Source organism: Lissotriton vulgaris, unplaced genomic scaffold, assembly GCF_964263255.1.
Source record: "Lissotriton vulgaris unplaced genomic scaffold, aLisVul1.2 SCAFFOLD_882, whole genome shotgun sequence".
Lineage (NCBI taxonomy): Eukaryota > Metazoa > Chordata > Amphibia > Caudata > Salamandridae > Lissotriton > Lissotriton vulgaris.
This window is the reverse complement of record NW_028254400.1, coordinates 167,205-186,729: the sequence shown is the minus strand read 5'-3', so window position 1 is coordinate 186,729 and position 19,525 is coordinate 167,205.

Below are 19,525 nucleotides of genomic sequence, written 5' to 3'. Positions count from 1 at the left end.
TAGGGGCCTGGGAGCACTGCTTGGAAGGTCTAATTTTGTGTCAAAATAGCAGTTTGGGCGTAGGTTGAGGGGAAAGGGGAATTAGGCCTTGTTTCTGAGGTGCATTGTTGCCATTGGCTTACATTGGTGGCCTGCAAGGTACCAGTATTGCGTGTTTTTGGTGAACAATTTGTGGGTGTTCTAGATTGTTGGGAGTGGGTTTAGGGGTCTGGGAGCACTGCTGGGAAGGTATAATTTTGTGTCAAAATAGCAGTTTGGTCGTAGGTTGAGAGGAAAGGGGAATTAGGCCCTGTTTCTGAGGTGTTTTTTTGCCATTGGATACATTGGCGGCCTGCAAGGTAGCTGTATTGCGTGTTTTTGGGAAGCTATTTGGGGGTGTTCTAGATTTTTGGGAGTGGGTTTAGGGGTGTGGGAGCACTGCTGGGAAGGTCTCATTTTGTGTCAAAATAGCAGTTTGGGCGTAGGTTGAGGGAAAAGGGGAATTAGGCCCTGTTTCTGAGGTGCATTTTTGCCTTTGGCTTACATTGGCGGCCTGCAAGGTAGCTGTATTGCGTGTTTTTGGGAAGCTATTTTGGGGTGTTCTAGATTTTTGGGAGTGGGTTTAGGGGTCTGGGAGCACTGCTGGGAAGGTCTAATTTTGTGTCAAAATAGCAGTTTGGGCGTAGGTTGCCGGGAAAGGGGAATTAGGCCCTGTTTCTGAGGTGCATTTTTGCCATTGGCTTACATTGGCAGCCTGCAAGGTAAATATATTGTGTGTTTTTGGGAAGCTATTTGGGGGTGTTCTAGATTTTTGGGAGTGGGTTTAGGGGTCTGGGAGCACTGCTGGGAAGGTCTAATTTTGTGTCAAAATAGCAGTTTGGGCGTAGGTTGAGGGGAAAGGGGAATTAGGCCCTCTTTCTGAGGTGCATTTTGACCGTTGGCTTACATTGGCGGCCTGCAAAGTAGCTGCATTGTATGTTTTTGGGAAGCTATTTTTGGGTGTTCTAGATTTCTGGGAGCGGGTTTAGGGGTCTTGGAGCACTGCTGGGAAGGTCTCATTTTGTGTCAGAATAGCAGTTTGCGCGTAGGTTGAGGGGAAAGGGGAATTAGGCCTTGTTTCTGAGGTGCATTTTTTCCATTGGCTTACATTGGCGGCTTGCAAGGTAGCAGGATTGCGTGTTTTTGGTGGGCAATTTGGGGGTGTTCTAGATTGTTGGGAGTGGGTTTAGGGGCCTGGGAGCACTGCTGGGAAGGTCTAATTTTGTCTCAAAATAGCAGTTCTGGAGTAGGTTGAGGGGAAAGGGGAATTAGGCCCTGTTTCTGAGGTGCATTTTTGCCATTGGCTTATATTGGCGGCCTGCAAGGTAGCTGTATTGCTTGTTTTTGGAAGCTATTTGGGGTTGTTCTAGATTTTTGGGAGTGGGTTTAGGGGTCTGGAAGAACTGCTGGGAAGGTCTTATGTTGTGCCTAAATATCAGTTTGGTCATAGGTTGAGGGGAAAGGGGAATTAATCCCTGTTTCTGAGGTGCATTTTTGCCATTGGCTTATATTGGCGGCCTGCAAGGTAGCTGTATTGCTTGTTTTTGGAAGCTATTTGGGGTTGTTCTAGATTTTTGGGAGTGGGTTTAGGGGTCTGGAAGAACTGCTGGGAAGGTCTTATGTTGTGCCTAAATATCAGTTTGGTCATAGGTTGAGGGGAAAGGGGAATTAGGCCCTGTTTCTGAGGTGCATTTTTGCCTTTGGCTTACATAGGCGGCCTGCAGGGTAGCTGTATTGCGTGTTTTTGGGAAGCTATTTGGGGGTGTTCTAGATTTTTGGGTGTAGGTTTAGGGGTCTGGGAGCACTGCTGGGAAGGTCTAATTTTGTGTCAAAATAGCTGTTTGGGCGTAGGTTGCCGGGAAAGGGAAATTAGGCCCTGTTTCTGAGGTGCATTTTTGCCATTGGCTTACATTGGCAGCCTGCAAGGTAAATGTATTGTGTGTTTTTGGGAAGCTATTTGGGGGTGTTCTAGATTTTTGGGAGTGGGTTTAGGGGTCTGGGAGCACTGCTGGGAAGGTCTAATTTTGTGTCAAAATAGCAGTTTGGGCGTAGGTTGAGGGGAAAGGGGAATTAGGCCCTGTTTCTGAGGTGCATTTTTGCCATTGGCTTACATTGGTGGCCTGCAAGGCAGCTGTATTGCGTGTTTTGGGAAGCTGTTTGGGGGTGTTCTAGATTTTTGGAGTGGGTTTAGGGGTCTGGGAGTACTGCTGGGAAAGTCTAATCTTGTCTCAAAATAGCAGTTTGATTGAAGGTTGAGGGGAAAAGGGAATTAGTCCCTGTTTCTGAGGTGCATTTTGACCATTGGCTTACATTGGCGGCCTGCAAAGTAGCTGCATTGTATGTTTTTGGGAAGCTATTTGTGGGTGTTCTAGATTTCTGGGAGAGGGTTTAGGGGTCTGGGAGCACTGCTGGGAAGGTCTAATTTTGTGTCAAAATAGCAGTTTGGGCGTAGGTTGAGGGGAAAGGGGAATTAGGCCTTGTTTCTGAGGTGCATTTTTGCCATTGGCTTACATTGGCGGCTTGCAAGGTAGCAGTATTGCGTGTTTTTGGTGGGCAATTTGGGGGTGTTCTAGATTGTTGGGAGTGGGTTTAGGGGCCTGGGAGCACTGCTGGGAAGGTCTAATTTTGTCTCAAAATAGCAGTTCGGGCGTAGGCTGAGGGGAAAGGGGAATCAGGCCCTGTTTCTGAGGTGCATTTTTGCCATTGGCTTATATTGGCGGCCTGCAAGGTAGCTGTATTGCGTGTTTTTGGAAGCTATTTGGGGTTGTTCTAGATTTTTGGGAGTGGGTTTAGGGGTCTGGAAGAACTGCTGGGAAGGTCTAATGTTGTGCCTAAATATCAGTTTGGTCATAGGTTGAGGGGAAAGGGGAATTAGTCCCTGTTTCTGAGGTGCATTTTTGCCATTGGTTTACATTGGCGGCCTGCAAGACAGCTGTATTGCGTGTTTTGGGAAGCTGTTTGGGGGTGTTCTAGATATTTGGGAGTGGGTTAAGGGGTGTGGGAGCACTGCTGGGAAGGTCTCATTTTGTGTCAAAATAGCAGTTTGGGCGTAGGTTGAGGGAAAAGGGGAATTAGGCCCTGTTTCTGAGGTGCATTTTTGCCTTTGGCTTACATTGGCGGCCTGCAAGGTAGCTGTATTGCGTGTTTTGGGGAAGCTATTTGGGGGTGTTCTAGATTTTTGGGAGTGGGTTTAGGGGTCTGGGAGCACTGCTGGGAAGGTCTAATTTTGTGTCAAAATAGCAGTTTGGGCGTAGGTTGCCGGGAAAGGGGAATTAGGCCCTGTTTCTGAGGTGCATTTTTGCCATTGGCTTACATTGGCAGCCTGCAAGGTAAATGTATTGTGTGTTTTTGGGAAGCTATTTGGGAGTGTTCTAGATTTTTGGGAGTGGGTTTAGGGGTCTGGGAGCACTGCTGGGAAGGTCTAATTTTGTGTCAAAATAGCAGTTTGGGCGTAGGTTGAGGGGAAAGGGGAATTAGGCCCTGTTTCTGAGGTGCATTTTTGCCATTGGTTTACATAGGCGGCCTGCAAGGCAGCTGTACTGCGTGTTTTGGGAAGCTGTTTGGGGGTGTTCTAGATTTTTGGAGTGGGTTTAGGGGTCTGGGAGTACTGCTGGGAAGGTCTAATCTTGTCTTAAAATAGCAGTTTGATTGAAGGTTGAGGGGAAAAGGGAATTAGTCCCTGTTTCTGAGGTGCATTTTGACCGTTGGCTTACATTGGCGGCCTGCAAAGTAGCTGCATTGTATGTTTTTGGGAAGCGATTTTTGGGTGTTCTAGATTTCTGGGAGCGGGTTTAGGGGTCTTGGAGCACTGCTGGGAAGGTCTCATTTTGTGTCAAAATAGCAGTTTGGGCGTAGGTTGAGGGGAAAGGGGAATTAGGCCTTGTTTCTGAGGTGCATTTTTTCCATTGGCTTACATTGGCGGCTTGCAAGGTAGCAGGATTGCGTGTTTTTGGTGGGCAATTTGGGGGTGTTCTAGATTGTTGGGAGTGGGTTTAGGGGCCTGGGAGCACTGCTGGGAAGGTCTAATTTTGTCTCAAAATAGCAGTTCTGGAGTAGGTTGAGGGGAAAGGGGAATTAGGCCCTGTTTCTGAGGTGCATTTTTGCCATTGGCTTATATTGGCGGCCTGCAAGGTAGCTGTATTGCTTGTTTTTGGAAGCTATTTGGGGTTGTTCTAGATTTTTGGGAGTGGGTTTAGGGGTCTGGAAGAACTGCTGGGAAGGTCTTATGTTGTGCCTAAATATCAGTTTGGTCATAGGTTGAGGGGAAAGGGGAATTAATCCCTGTTTCTGAGGTGCATTTTTGCCATTGGCTTACATTGGCGGCCTGCAAGACAGCTGTATTGCGTGTTTTGGGAAGCTGTTTGGGGGTGTTCTAGATTTTTGGGAGTGGGTTTAGGGGTCTGGGAGCACTGCTGGGAAGGTCTCATTTTGTGTCAAAATAGCAGTTTGGGCGTAGGTTGAGGGAAAAGGGGAATTAGGCCCTGTTTCTGAGGTGCATTTTTGCCATTGGCTTACTTTGGTGGCCTGCAAGGTAGCTGTATTGCGTGTATTTTGGTGGCTATTTGGGAGTGATCTAGATTTTTGGGAGTGGGTTTAGGGGTCTGTGAGCACTGCTGGGAAGTTCTAATTTTGTGTCAAAATAGCAGTTTGGGCGTAGGTTGAGGGGAAAGGGGAATTAGGCCCTGTTTCTGAGGTGCATTTTTGCCTTTGGCTTACATAGGCGGCCTGCAGGGTAGCTGTATTGCGTGTTTTTGGGAAGCTATTTGGGGGTGTTCTAGATTTTTGGGAGTAGGTTTAGGGGTCTGGGAGCACTGCTGGGAAGGTCTAATTTTGTGTCAAAATAGCTGTTTGGGCGTAGGTTGCCGGGAAAGGGGAATTAGGCCCTGTTTCTGAGGTGCATTTTTGCCATTGGCTTACATTGGCAGCCTGCAAGGTAAATGTATTGTGTGTTTTTGGGAAGCTATTTGGGGGTGTTCTAGATTTTTGGGAGTGGGTTTAGGGGTCTGGGAGCACTGCTGGGAAGGTCTAATTTTGTGTCAAAATAGCAGTTTGGGCGTAGGTTGAGGGGAAAGGGGAATTAGGCCCTGTTTCTGAGGTGCATTTTTGCCATTGGCTTACATTGGTGGCCTGCAAGGCAGCTGTATTGCGTGTTTTGGGAAGCTGTTTGGGGGTGTTCTAGATTTTTGGAGTGGGTTTAGGGGTCTGGGAGTACTGCTGGGAAGGTCTAATCTTGTCTCAAAATAGCAGTTTGAATGAAGGTTGAGGGGAAAAGGGAATTAGTCCCTGTTTCTGAGGTGCATTTTGACCATTGGCTTACATTGGCGGCCTGCAAAGTAGCTGCATTGTATGTTTTTGGGAAGCTATTTGTGGGTGTTCTAGATTTCTGGGAGAGGGTTTAGGGGTCTGGGAGCACTGCTGGGAAGGTTTAATTTTGTGTCAAAATAGCAGTTTGGGCGTAGGTTGAGGGGAAAGGGGAATTAGGCCTTGTTTCTGAGGTGCATTTTTGCCATTGGCTTACATTGGCGGCTTGCAAGGTAGCAGTATTGCGTGTTTTTGGTGGGCAATTTGGGGGTGTTCTAGATTGTTGGGAGTGGGTTTAGGGGCCTGGGAGCACTGCTGGGAAGGTCTAATTTTGTCTCAAAATAGCAGTTCGGGCGTAGGCTGAGGGGAAAGGGGAATCAGGCCCTGTTTCTGAGGTGCATTTTTGCCATTGGCTTATATTGGCGGCCTGCAAGGTAGCTGTATTGCGTGTTTTTGGAAGCTATTTGGGGTTGTTCTAGATTTTTGGGAGGGGGTTTAGGGGTCTGGAAGAACTGCTGGGAAGGTCTAATGTTGTGCCTAAATATCAGTTTGGTCATAGGTTGAGGGGAAAGGGGAATTAATCCCTGTTTCTGAGGTGCATTTTGGCCATTGGCTTACATTGGCGGCCTGCAAAGTAGCTGTATTGCGTGTTTTTGGGAAGCTATTTGGGGGTGTTCTAGATTTTTGGGAGTGGGTTTAGGGGTGTGAGAGCACTGATGGGAAGGTCTCATTTTGTGTCAAAATAGCAGTTTGGCCGTAGATTGAGGGGAAAGGGGAATTAGGCCCTGTTTCTGAGGTGCATTTTTGCCATTGGCTTACTTTGGTGGCCCGCAAGGTAAATGTATTGTGTGTTTTTAGGAAGCTATTTGGGGGTGTTCTAGATATTTGGGAGTTGGTTTAGGGGTCTGGGAGCACTGCTGGGAAGGTCTAATTTTGTGTCAAAATAGCAGTTTGGGCGTAGGTTGAGGGGAAAGGTGAATTAGGCCTTGTTTCTGAGGTGCATTGTTGCCATTGGCTTACATTGGCGGCCTGCAAGGTAGCAGTATTGCGTGTTTTTGGTGGGCAATTTGGGGGTGTTCTAGATTGTTGGGAGTGGGTTTAGGGGCCTGGGAGCACTGCTTGGAAGGTCTAATTTTATGTCAAAATAGCAGTTTGGGCGTAGGTTGAGGGGAAAGGGGAATTAGGCCTTGTTTCTGAGGTGCATTGTTGCCATTGGCTTACATTGGCGGCCTGCAAGGTAGCAGTATTGCGTGTTTTTGGTGAACAATTTGTGGGTGTTCTAGATTGTTGGGAGTGGGTTTAGGGGTCTGGGAGCACTGCTGGGAAGCTATAATTTTGTGTCAAAATAGCAGTTTGGTCGTAGGTTGAGAGGAAAGGGGAATTAGGCCCTGTTTCTGAGGTGCATTTTTGCCATTGGCTTACTTTGGTTGCCCGCAAGGTAGCTGTATTGTGTGTTTTTAGGGGGATATTTGGGGGTGATCTAGATATTTGGGAGTGGGTTTAGGGGTCTGGGAGCGCTGCTGGGAAGGTCTAATTTTGTGTCAAAATAGCAGTTTGGGCGTAGGTTGAGGGGAAAGGTGAATTAGGCCTTGTTTCTGAGGTGCATTGTTGCCATTGGCTTACATTGGCGGCCTGCAAAGTAGCAGTATTGCGTGTTTTTGGTGGGCAATTTGGGGGTGTTCTAGATTGTTGGGAGTGGGTTTAGGGGCCTGGGAGCACTGCTTGGAAGGTCTAATTTTGTGTCAAAATAGCAGTTTGGGCGTATGTTGAGGGGAAAGGGGAATTAGGCCTTGTTTCTGAGGTGCATTGTTGCCATTGGCTTACATTGGCGGCCTGCAAGGTACCAGTATTGCGTGTTTTTGGTGAACAATTTGTGGGTGTTCTAGATTGTTGGGAGTGGGTTTAGGGGTCTGGGAGCACTGCTGGGAAGGTATAATGTTGTGTCAAAATAGCAGTTTGGTCGTAGGTTGAGAGGAAAGGGGAATTAGGCCCTGTTTCTGAGGTGTTTTTTTGCCATTGGATACATTGGCGGCCTGCAAGGTAGCTGTATTGCGTGTTTTTGGGAAGCTATTTGGGGGTGTTCTAGATTTTTGGGAGTGGGTTTAGGGGTGTGGGAGCACTGCTGGGAAGGTCTCATTTTGTGTCAAAATAGCAGTTTGGGCGTAGATTGAGGGAAAAGGGGAATTAGGCCCTGTTTCTGAGGTGCATTTTTGCCTTTGGCTTACATTGGCGGCCTGCAAGGTAGCTGTATTGCGTGTTTTTGGGAAGCTATTTGGGGGTGTTCTAGATTTTTGGGAGTGGGTTTAGGGGTCTGGGAGCACTGCTGGGAAGGTCTAATTTTGTGTCAAAATAGCAGTTTGGGCGTAGGTTGCCGGGAAAGGGGAATTAGGCCCTGTTTCTGAGGTGCATTTTTGCCATTGGCTTACATTGGCAGCCTGCAAGGTAAATGTATTGTGTGTTTTTGGGAAGCTATTTGGGGGTGTTCTAGATTTTTGGGAGTGGGTTTAGGGGTCTGGCAGCACTGCTGGGAAGGTCTAATTTTGTGTCAAAATAGCAGTTTGGGCGTAGGTTGAGGGGAAAGGGGAATTAGGCCCTGTTTCTGAGGTGCATTTTTGCCATTGGCTTACATAGGCGGCCTGCAAGGCAGCTGTATTGCGTGTTTTGGGAAGCTGTTTGGGGGTGTTCTAGATTTTTGGAGTGGGTTTAGGGGTCTGGGAGTCCTGCTGGGAAGGTCTAATCTTGTCTCAAAATAGCAGTTTGATTGAAGGTTGAGGGGAAAAGGGAATTAGTCCCTGTTTCTGAGGTGCATTTTGACCATTGGCTTACATTGGCGGCCTGCAAAGTAGCTGCATTGTATGTTTTTGGGAAGCTATTTTTGGGTGTTCTAGATTTCTGGGAGAGGGTTTAGGGGTCTTGGAGCACTGCTGGGAAGGTCTCATTTTGTGTCAAAATAGCAGTTTGGGCGTAGGTTGAGGGGAAAGGGGAATTAGGCCTTGTTTCTGAGGTGCATTTTTTCCATTGGCTTACATTGGCGGCTTGCCAGGTAGCAGGATTGCGTGTTTTTGGTGGGCAATTTGGGGGTGTTCTAGATTGTTGGGAGTGGGTTTAGGGGCCTGGGAGCACTGCTGGGAAGGTCTAATTTTGTGTCAAAATAGCAGTTTGGGCGTAGGTTGAGGGGAAAGGGGAATTAGGCCTTTTTTCTGAGGTGCATTGTTGCCATTGGCTTACATTGGCGGCCTGCAAGGTACCAGTATTGCGTGTTTTTGGTGAACAATTTGTGGGTGTTCTAGATTGTTGGGAGTGGGTTTAGGGGTCTGGGAGCACTGCTGGGAAGGTATAATTTTGTGTCAAAATAGCAGTTTGGTCGTAGGTTGAGAGGAAAGGGGAATTAGGCCCTGTTTCTGAGGTGTTTTTTTGCCATTGGATACATTGGCGGCCTGCAAGGTAGCTGTATTGCGTGTTTTTGGGAAGCTATTTGGGGGTGTTCTAGATTTTTGGGAGTGGGTTTAGGGGTGTGGGAGCACTGCTGGGAAGGTCTCATTTTGTGTCAAAATAGCAGTTTGGGCGTAGGTTGAGGGAAAAGGGGAATTAGGCCCTGTTTCTGAGGTGCATTTTTGCCTTTGGCTTACATTGGCGGCCTGCAAGGTAGCTGTATTGCGTGTTTTTGGGAAGCTATTTGGGGGTGTTCTAGATTTTTGGGAGTGGGTTTAGGGGTCTGGGAGCACTGCTGGGAAGGTCTAATTTTGTGTCAAAATAGCAGTTTGGGCGTAGGTTGCCGGGAAAGGGGAATTAGGCCCTGTTTCTGAGGTGCATTTTTGCCATTGGCTTACATTGGCAGCCTGCAAGGTAAATGTATTGTGTGTTTTTGGGAAGCTATTTGGGGGTGTTCTAGATTTTTGGGAGTGGGTTTAGGGGTCTGGGAGCACTGCTGGGAAGGTCTAATTTTGTGTCAAAATAGCAGTTTGGGCGTAGGTTGAGGGGAAAGGGGAATTAGGCCCTGTTTCTGAGGTGCATTTTTGCCATTGGCTTACATAGGCGGCCTGCAAGGCAGCTGTATTTCGTGTTTTGGGAAGCTGTTTGGGGGTGTTCTAGAAAATTGGAGTGGGTTTAGGGGTCTGGGAGTACTGCTGGGAAGATCTAATCTTGTCTCAAAATAGCAGTTTGATTGAAGGTTGAGGGGAAAAGGGAATTAGTCCCTGTTTCTGAGGTGCATTTTGACCATTGGCTTACATTGGCGGCCTGCAAAGTAGCTGCATTGTATGTTTTTGGGAAGCTATTTTTGGGTGTTTTTAGATTTCTGGCAGCGGGTTTAGGGGTCTTGGAGCACTGCTGGGAAGGTCTCATGTTGTGTCAAAATAGCAGTTTGGGCGTAGGTTGAGGGGAAAGGGGAATTAGGTCTTGTTTCTGAGGTGCATTTTTTCCATTGGCTTACATTGGCGGCTTGCAAGGTAGCAGGATTGCGTGTTTTTGGTGGGCAATTTGGGGGTGTTCTAGATTGTTGGGAGTGGGTTTAGGGGCCTGGGAGCACTGCTGGGAAGGTCTAATTTTGTGTCAAAATAGCAGTTTGGGCGTAGGTTGAGGGGAAAGGGGAATTAGGCCTTGTTTCTGAGGTGCATTGTTGCCATTGGCTTACATTGGCGGCCTGCAAGGTACCAGTATTGCGTGTTTTTGGTGAACAATTTGTGGGTGTTCTAGATTGTTGGGAGTGGGTTTAGGGGTCTGGGAGCACTGCTGGGAAGGTATAATTTTGTGTCAAAATAGCAGTTTGGTCGTAGGTTGAGAGGAAAGGGGAATTAGGCCCTGTTTCTGAGGTGTTTTTTTCCATTGGATACATTGGCGGCCTGCAAGGTAGCTGTATTGCGTGTTTTTGGGAAGCTATTTGGGGGTGTTCTAGATTTTTGGGAGTGGGTTTAGGGGTGTGGGAGCACTGCTGGGAAGGTCTCATTTTGTGTCAAAATAGCAGTTTGGGCGTAGGTTGAGGGAAAAGGGGAATTAGGCCCTGTTTCTGAGGTGCATTTTTGCCTTTGGCTTACTTTGGCGGCCTGCAAGGTAGCTGTATTGCGTGTTTTTGGGAAGCTATTTGGGGGTGTTCTAGATTTTTGGGAGTGGGTTTAGGGGTCTGGGAGCACTGCTGGGAAGGTCTAATTTTGTGTCAAAATAGCAGTTTGGGCGTAGGTTGCCGGGAAAGGGGAATTAGGCCCTGTTTCTGAGGTGCATTTTTGCCATTGGCTTACATTGGCAGCCTGCAAGGTAAATGTATTGTGTGTTTTTGGGAAGCTATTTGGGGGTGTTCTAGATTTTTGGGAGTGGGTTTAGGGGTCTGGGAGCACTGCTGGGAAGGTCTAATCTTGTCTCAAAATAGCAGTTTGATTGAAGGTTGAGGGGAAAAGGGAATTAGTCCCTGTTTCTGAGGTGCATTTTGACCATTGGCTTACATTGGCGGCCTGCAAAGTAGCTGCATTGTATGTTTTTGGGAAGCTATTTTTGGGTGTTCTAGATTTCTGGGAGCGGGTTTAGGGGTCTTGGAGCACTGCTGGGAAGGTCTCATTTTGTGTCAAAATAGCAGTTTGGGCGTAGGTTGATGGGAAAGGGGAATTAGGCCTTGTTTCTGAGGTGCATTTTTTCCATTGGCTTACATTGGCGGCTTGCAAGGTAGCAGGATTGCGTGTTTTTGGTGGGCAATTTGGGGGTGTTCTAGATTGTTGGGAGTGGGTTTAGGGGCCTGGGAGCACTGCTGGGAAGGTCTAATTTTGTCTAAAAATAGCAGTTCTGGAGTAGGTTGAGGGGAAAGGGGAATTAGGCCCTGTTTCTGAGGTGCATTTTTGCCTTTGGCTTATATTGGCGGCCTGCAAGGTAGCTGTATTGCTTGTTTTTGGAAGCTATTTGGGGTTGTTCTAGATTTTTGGGAGTGGGTTTAGGGGTCTGGAAGAACTGCTGGGAAGGTCTAATGTTGTGCCTATATATCAGTTTGGTCATAGGTTGATGGGAAAGGGGAATTAGTCCCTGTTTCTGAGGTGCATTTTTGCCATTGGCTTACATTGGCGGCCTGCAAGACAGCTGTATTGCGTGTTTTGGGAAGCTGTTTGGGGGTGTTCTAGATTTTTGGGAGTGGGTTTAGGGGTCTGGGAGCACTGCTGGGAAGGTCTCATTTTGTGTCAAAATAGCAGTTTGGGCGTAGGTTGAGGGAAAAGGGGAATTAGGCCCTGTTTCTGAGGTGCATTTTTGCCATTGGCTTACTTTGGTGGCCTGCAAGGTAGCTGTATTGCGTGTTTTTGGGTGGCTATTTGGGGGTGATCTAGATTTTTGGGAGTGGGTTTAGGGGTCTGGGAGCACTGCTGTGAAGTTCTAATTTTGTGTCAAAATCGCAGTTTGGGCGTAGGTTGAGGGGAAAGGGGAATTAGGCCCTGTTTCTGAGGTGCATTTTTGCCTTTGGCTTACATAGGCGGCCCGCAGGGTAGCTGTATTGCGTGTTTTTGGGAAGCTATTTGGGGGTGTTCTAGATTTTTGGGTGTAGGTTTAGGGGTCTGGGAGCACTGCTGGGAAGGTCTAATTTTGTGTCAAAATAGCAGTTTGGGCGTAGGTTGCCGGGAAAGGGGAATTAGGCCCTGTTTCTGAGGTGCATTTTTGCCATTGGCTTACATTGGCAGCCTGCAAGGTAAATGTATTGTGTGTTTTTGGGAAGCTATTTGGGGGTGTTCTAGATTTTTGGGAGTGGGTTTAGGGGTCTGGGAGCACTGCTGGGAAGGTCTAATTTTGTGTCAAAATAGCAGTTTGGGCGTAGGTTGAGGGGAAAGGGGAATTAGGCCCTGTTTCTGAGGTGCATTTTTGCCATTGGCTTACATAGGCGGCCTGCAAGGCAGCTGTATTGCGTGTTTTGGGAAGCTGTTTGGGGGTGTTCTAGATTTTTGGAGTGGGTTTAGGGGTCTGGGAGTACTGCTGGGAAGGTCTAATCTTGTCTCAAAATAGCAGTTTGATTGAAGGTTGAGGGGAAAAGGGAATTAGTCCCTGTTTCTGAGGTGCATTTTGACCATTGGCTTACATTGGCGGCCTGCAAAGTAGCTGCATTGTATGTTTTTAGGAAGCTATTTTTGGGTGTTCTAGATTTCTGGGAGCGGGTTTAGGGGTATTGGAGCACTGCTGGGAAGGTCTCATTTTGTGTCAAAATAGCAGTTTGGGCGTAGGTTGATGGGAAAGGGGAATTAGGCCTTTTTTCTGAGGTGCATTTTTTCCATTGGCTTACATTGGCGGCTTGCAAGGTAGCAGGATTGCGTGTTTTTGGTGGGCAATTTGGGGGTGTTCTAGATTGTTGGGAGTGGGTTTAGGGGCCTGGGAGCACTGCTGGGAAGGTCTAATTTTGTCTAGAAATAGCAGTTCTGGAGTAGGTTGAGGGGAAAGGGGAATTAGGCCCTGTTTCTGAGGTGCATTTTTGCCATTGGCTTATATTGGCGTCCTGCAAGGTAGCTGTATTGCTTGTTTTTGGAAGCTATTTGGGGTTGTTCTAGATTTTTGGGAGTGGGTTTAGGGGTCTGGAAGAACTGCTGGGAAGGTCTAATGTTGTGCCTATATATCAGTTTGGTCATAGGTTGATGGGAAAGGGGAATTAGTCCCTGTTTCTGAGGTGCATTTTTGCCATTGGCTTACATTGGCGGCCTGCAAGACAGCTGTATTGCGTGTTTTGGGAAGCTGTTTGGGGGTGTTCTAGATTTTTGGGAGTGGGTTTAGGGGTCTGGGAGCACTGCTGGGAAGGTCTCATTTTGTGTCAAAATAGCAGTTTGGGCGTAGGTTGAGGGAAAAGGCGAATTAGGCCCTGTTTCTGAGGTGCATTTTTGCCATTGGCTTACTTTGGTGGCCTGCAAGGTAGCTGTATTGCGTGTTTTTGGGTGGCTATTTGGGGGTGATCTAGATTTTTGGGAGTGGGTTTAGGGGTCTGGGAGCACTGCTGTGAAGTTCTAATTTTGTGTCAAAATAGCAGTTTGGGCGTAGGTTGCCGGGAAAGGGGAATTAGGCCCTGTTTCTGAGGTGCATTTTTGCCATTGGCTTACATTGGCAGCCTGCAAGGTAAATGTATTGTGTGTTTTTGGGAAGCTATTTGGGGGTGTTCTAGATTTTTGGGAGTGGGTTTAGGGGTCTGGAGCACTGCTGGGAAGGTCTAATTTTGTGTCAAAAAAGCAGTTTGGTCGTAGGTTAAGGGTAAAGGGGAATTATTCCCTGTTTCTGAGGTGCATTTTTGCCATTGGCTTACATTGGCGGCCTGCAAGGTAGCTGTATTGCGTGTTTTTGGGAAGCTATTTGGGGGTGCTCTAGATTTTTGGGAGTGGGTTTAGGGGTCTGGGAGCACTGCTGGGAAGGTCTAATTTTGTCTCAATATATCAGTTTAGGCGTAGGTTGAGGGGAAAGGTGAATTAGGCCCTGTTTCTGAGGTGCATTTTTGCCATTGGCTTACATTTGCCGCCTGCAAGGCAGCTGTATTGCGTGTTTTGGGAAGCTGTTTGGGGGTGTTCTAGATCTTTGGAGTGGGTTTAGGGGTCTGGGAGTACTTCTGGGAAGGTCTAATCTTGTCTCAAAATAGCAGTTTGATTGAAGGTTGAGGGGAAAAGGGAATTAGTCCCTGTTTCTGAGGTGCATTTTGACCATTGGCTTACATTGGCGGCCTGCAAAGTAGCTGTATTGCGTGTTTTTGGGAAGCTATTTGGGGGTGCTCTAGATTTTTGGGAGTGGGTTTAGGGGTCTGGGAGCACTGCTGGGAAGGTCTAATTTTGTGTCAAAATAGAAGTTTAGTCGTAGGTTGAGGGGAAAGGGGAATTAGGGCCTGTTTCTGAGCTGCTTTTTTGCAATTGGCTTGCATTGGTGGCGTGCAAGGTAGCTGTATTGCGTGTTTTTGGAAGCTATTTGGGGTTGTTCTAGATTTTTTGGAGTTTGTTTAGGGGTCTGGGACCACTGCTGGGAAGGTCAAATTTTGTGTTTAAATAGCAGTTTGGTCGTAGGTTGAGGGGAAAGGGGAATTAGTCCCTGTTTCTGAGGTGCATTTTTGCCACTGGCTTACATTGGCGGCCTGCAAGGCAGCTGTATTGCGTGTTTTGGGAAGCTGTTTGGGGGTGTTCTAGATTTTTGGGAGTGGGTTTAGGGGTCTTGGATTACTGCTGGGAAGGTCTAATCATGTCTCAAAATAGCAGTTTGCTTGAAGGTTGTGGGGAAAAGGGAATTAGTCTCTGTTTCTGAGGTGCATTTTGACTATTGGCTTACATTGGCAGCCTGCAAAGTACCTGTATTGCGTGTTTTTGGGAAACTATTTACGGGTGTTCTAGATTTCTGGGAGTGGGTTTAGGGGTCTGGGAGCACTGCTGGGAAGGTCTAATTTTGTGTCAAAATAGCAGTTTTGGCGTAAGTTGAGGAGAAAGGGGAATTAGGCCCTGTTTCTGAGGTGCATTTTTGCCATTGGCTTACATTGGCGGCCTGCAAGTTACCTGTATTGCGTGTTTTTGATAAGCTATCTGGGGGTGTTCTAGATTTTGGGAGTGGGTTTAGGGGTCTGGAAGCACTGCTGCGAAGTTCTAATTTTGTGTTTAAATAGCAGTTTTGGCGTAGGTTTAGGGGAAAGGGGAATTAGGCCCTGTTTCTGAGGTGCATTTTTGCCATTGGCTTACATAGGCGGCCTGCAAGGCAGCTGTATTGCGTGTTTTGGGAAGCTGTTTGGGGGTGTTCTACATTTTTGGAGTGGGTTTAGGGGTCTGGGAGTACTGCTGGGAAGGTCTAATCTTGTCTCAAAATAGCAGTTTGATTGAAGGTTGAGGGGAAAAGGGAATTAGTCCCTGTTTCTGAGATGCATTTTGACCATTGGCTTACATTGGCGGCCTGCAAAGTAGCTGTATTGCGTGTTTTTGGGAAGCTATTTAGGGGTGTTCTAGATTTCTGGGAGTGGGTTTAGGGGTCTGGGGGCACTGCTGGGAAGGTCTAATTTTGTGTCAAAACAGCAATTTGGGCGTACGTTGAGGGGAAAGGGGAATTAGGCCCTGTTTCTGAGGTGCATTTTTGCCATTGGCTTACATTGGCGGCCTGCAAGGTACCTGTATTGCGTGTTTTTGAGAAGCTATTTGGGGGTGTTCTAGATTGTTGCGAGTGGGTTTAGGGGCCTTGGAGCACTGCTGGGAATGTCTAATTTTGTCTCAAAATATCGGTTTGGGAGTAGGTTGAGGAGAAAGGTGAATTAGGCCCTGTTTCTGAGGTGCATTTTTGCCTTTGGCTTACATTGGCGTCCTGCAAGGTAGCTGTATTGCGTGTTTTTGGGAAGCTATTTGGGGGTGTTCTAGATTTTTGGGAGTGGGTTTAGGGGTCTGGGAGCACTGCTGGGAAGGTCTAATTTTGTGTCAAAATAGCAGTTTGGGCGTAGGTTGAGGGGAAAGGGGAATTATGCCCTGTTTCTGAGGTGCATTTTTGCCATTGGCTTACATAGGCGGCCTGCAAGGCAGCTGTATTGCGTGTTTTGGGAAGCTGTTTGGGGGTGTTCTAGATTTTTGGAGTGGGTTTAGGGGTCTGGGAGTACTGCTGGGAAGGTCTAATCTTGTCTCAAAATAGCAGTTTGATTGAAGGTTGAGGGGAAAAGGAAATTAGTCCCTGTTTCTGAGGTGCATTTTGAACATTTGCTTACATTGGCGGCCCGCAAAGTAGGTGTATTGCGTGTTTTGGTAAGCTATTAGGGGTGTTCTAGATTTCTGGGAGTGGGTTTAGGGGCCTGGGGGCACTGCTGGGAAGGTCTAATTTTGTGTCAAAATAGCAATTTGGGCGTAAGTTGAGGTGAAAGGGGAATTAGGCCCTGTTTCTGAGGCGCTTTTTTTGCCATTGGATACATTGGCGGCCTGCAAGGTAGCTGTATTGCGTGTTCTTGGGAAGCTATTTGGGTGTGTTCTAGATTTTTGGGAGTTGGTTTAGGGGTCTGGGAGCACTGCTCGGAAGGTCTAATTTTTTGTCAAAATAGCAGTTTGGCCGTAGATTGAGGGGAAAGGGGAATTAGGCCCTGTTTCTGAGGTGCATTTTTGCTATTGGCTTACTTTGGTGGCCTGCAAGGTAAATGTATTGTGTGTTTTTGGGAAGCTATTTGGGGGTGTTCTAGATTTTTAGGAGTTGGTTTAGGGGTCTGGGAGCACTGCTGGGAAGGTCTTATATTGTGTCAAAATAGCAGTTTGGTCGTAGGTTGAGGGGAAAGGGGAATTAGGCCCTGTTTCTGAGGTGCATTTTTGCCATTGGCTTACATTGGCGCCCTGCAAGGTAGCAGTGTTGCGTGTTTTTGGGAAGCTATTTGGGGGTGTTCTAGACATTTCGGGAGTGGGTTTAGGGGTCTGGAGCACTGCTGGGAAGGTCTAAAATAGCAGTTTGGGCGTAGGTTGAGGGGAAAGGGGAATTAGGCCTTGTCTCTGAGGTGCATTTTTGCCATTGGCTTACATTGGCGGCTTGCAAGGTAGCAGTATTGCGTGTTTTTGGTGAGCAATTTGGGGGTGGTCTAGATTGTTGGGAGTGGGTTTAGGGGCCTGGGAGCACTGCTGGGAAGGTCTAAAATAGCAGTTTGGTCGTAGGTTGAGGGGAAAGGTGCATTAGGCCCTGTTTCTGAGGTGCATTTTTGCCATTGGCTTACGTTTGCAAGCCGCTCCCAGCAGCTCTCCCAGACCCCTAAACCCACTCCCAAAAATCTAGAACAACCCCAAATAGCTTCCAAAAACACGTAATACAGCTACCTTGTAGGCCACCAATGTAAGCCAATGGCAAAAAAGCACCTCAGAAACAGGGACTAATTCCCCTTTCCCCTCAACCTACGACCAAACTGATATTTTGACACAAAATTAGACCTTCCCAGCAGTGCTCCCAGACCCGTAAACCCACTCCCAAAAATCTAGAGCACCCCCAAATAGCTTCCCAAAAACACGTAGGTGTGTTATGGCCAGCTTCCAGGTGCTGTGCTTCCACAGTATCTTCTCCATGTCTCCTTGTAGGTGTCAATGGCCTGCTTCCGCAGTATCTTCTTCATGTCTCCTCGTAGGTGTCTATGACCTGCTTCCAGGTGCTGTTCTTTCGCAGGATCTTGTCCATGTCTGCCCGGTGAAGAGCCCTCATCCTGGCAACTTGATGGCGGAGTAGAAGACGAGGTGATAGCAGTCTCGGTTCGCGTCGCTGGTGCTGAAGCCCCCCGTGGCTCTGGGGGTCCCCGCTCTCAGGATGGAGCTCAGCTTCTCTCAACCCCCAGCGGCGCTTTCCTGCTCTTGGGATTTATTTTGATTTCTTTGTAGTAGCCCAATCGCTGCTGCCCCCGATGGCCAGGTGTTTTCTTGATGTACCAGGAGATCCTTTCCAGAGGAGGCGAATCCATGACAGACTGCTCTCCCACTTGCAATACTTTACATTATGATGATTTGAACTTTGCTGAGTTTTTTTATTGTTTCTTTCCTTTAACTGAGCGTTGCACTCTGATTTATTAACTAATTGATATTGAATGCATGTACCGGCTCCCATGTTCTGTCCTCCACCCCATATCCCTTCCACTCTACCAGATATTGCACCTTCCCTCTTACTATCCTAGAATCAAGAAGCACTTGTACCTCACATTCCTCCTGACCGTCTATCTCTACAGGAGGCGGACGTTCAGGTATCCCCATACTGGAGGGACATGGTTGCAACAGGGAGACATGAAAGACTGGATGGATATGCCAACTTTCTGGTAATGATATCCTCATAGCCACGGGGTTAATCACTTCTTCTATTCCATAGGGACCGATGTATCTGGGTTTCAGTTTTTTCACCCCTTTTACCTGAACAGAAAATCAAAAACCCCGCCAGAGCGAATTAGGAGGTCCCACTGGGGGATCCTTGCATAGAGGTAACAAGAGACTAGGGACACCTGTCTGAGCAATGCGAATATGAATAGAAAACTCAGGCCACTGTTCTAGAAAAATACATATGTTTTATTTACAGTACATCAAAGGGATACATTCTAGGTAGGCATAAAATCATGGAGTTTCCTAGGTGCAAGGGTTTATAGAAAGCACGAAATTACAGATCCCACATACTCCCTCAGTGACTCCAGGCAAACATTCACTATCACTGCTTCAGACATTCAGATCATTCATACTCCAATCTAACATGAACTCATGGCAGTCTAGGGAAAAATTATATTAAATAATAACCACTAGAGGTTGTAATAGAGGTATGGAGGCGAACAGCGGTAGATGGTGTATTGGAACTTGTGCTGCATAAGTGCCATCCATGAGAGTTGCGCCAACGCGCGTTTCGATGCTGAGCCTAATGGGGCTGCATCTTCATCAGGGCGAAGGAGACCAGGAGGGGCAGGGGACTAGGCACTGATGGATACACTGTGGGTAAAAAGGATAGATTTAAGATGCTGTATAGTTAGAGTTAATCATCAGACATTGCTAAACATTTTTAAAAAAACACATCACATGGAAACTTTTTCTAAGTCTGACTAAGAGAGCCGAGTACTTAGTTTGTATAAATAGCAGCCTTGATATATCAGAAGATAGTTCATTTCAAGTTTTTTTATCATACACATTATTCACTCCAATAGGGAACATTTCGCTTCTCAGACAGGTGGGCGTCACTTGGGGGGATATCCAAAGTAGATTCAAGAAAAGTGTGTTCACCAATCCACACATAGATTCAAACAACCAAATCACACATTCAGGATCATGGATACACCACGGGCAGTGGCGGGCACTAGCACATACAGTGAGATGGGGGGAAATAAGAGTTATTATTAGCTTAAGGATGATAGTTAAAAGATGCAAGATACAGGGGTGAATTAAAATTAAAATTACCTATTTAAGGGATGTGCTTCTGGAAAGCTTCCTATTGCAATGGTAACTTCAGTAGGCTCGGGCCGACCGGGTGGGGTCCATGGCGGTACTATCAAAAAGGTAGGGGATATCAGAAAGGCTGAGTTCGAATAAGGGACCGACCAGGTCAGATTTCCATCAGGGGTTGGCCTTTCATTTTACCTGATAAGCATATGGAGGCACTCCGCTAGGCAAACTCAGAAGGTATCGTCAGTACGGTCGTGCACGAGGGGTCCTGCAAATCAAGGAAGGACCTCAGATTAATTAGATGCACATCATACATGTATAGTGGATGAATTGGCATAGTATCAGGTTTCAGGGTGGGGGAATGATCGGAAATCGGGGTGACCGGTAAAAGGAGGGTTTTGGTT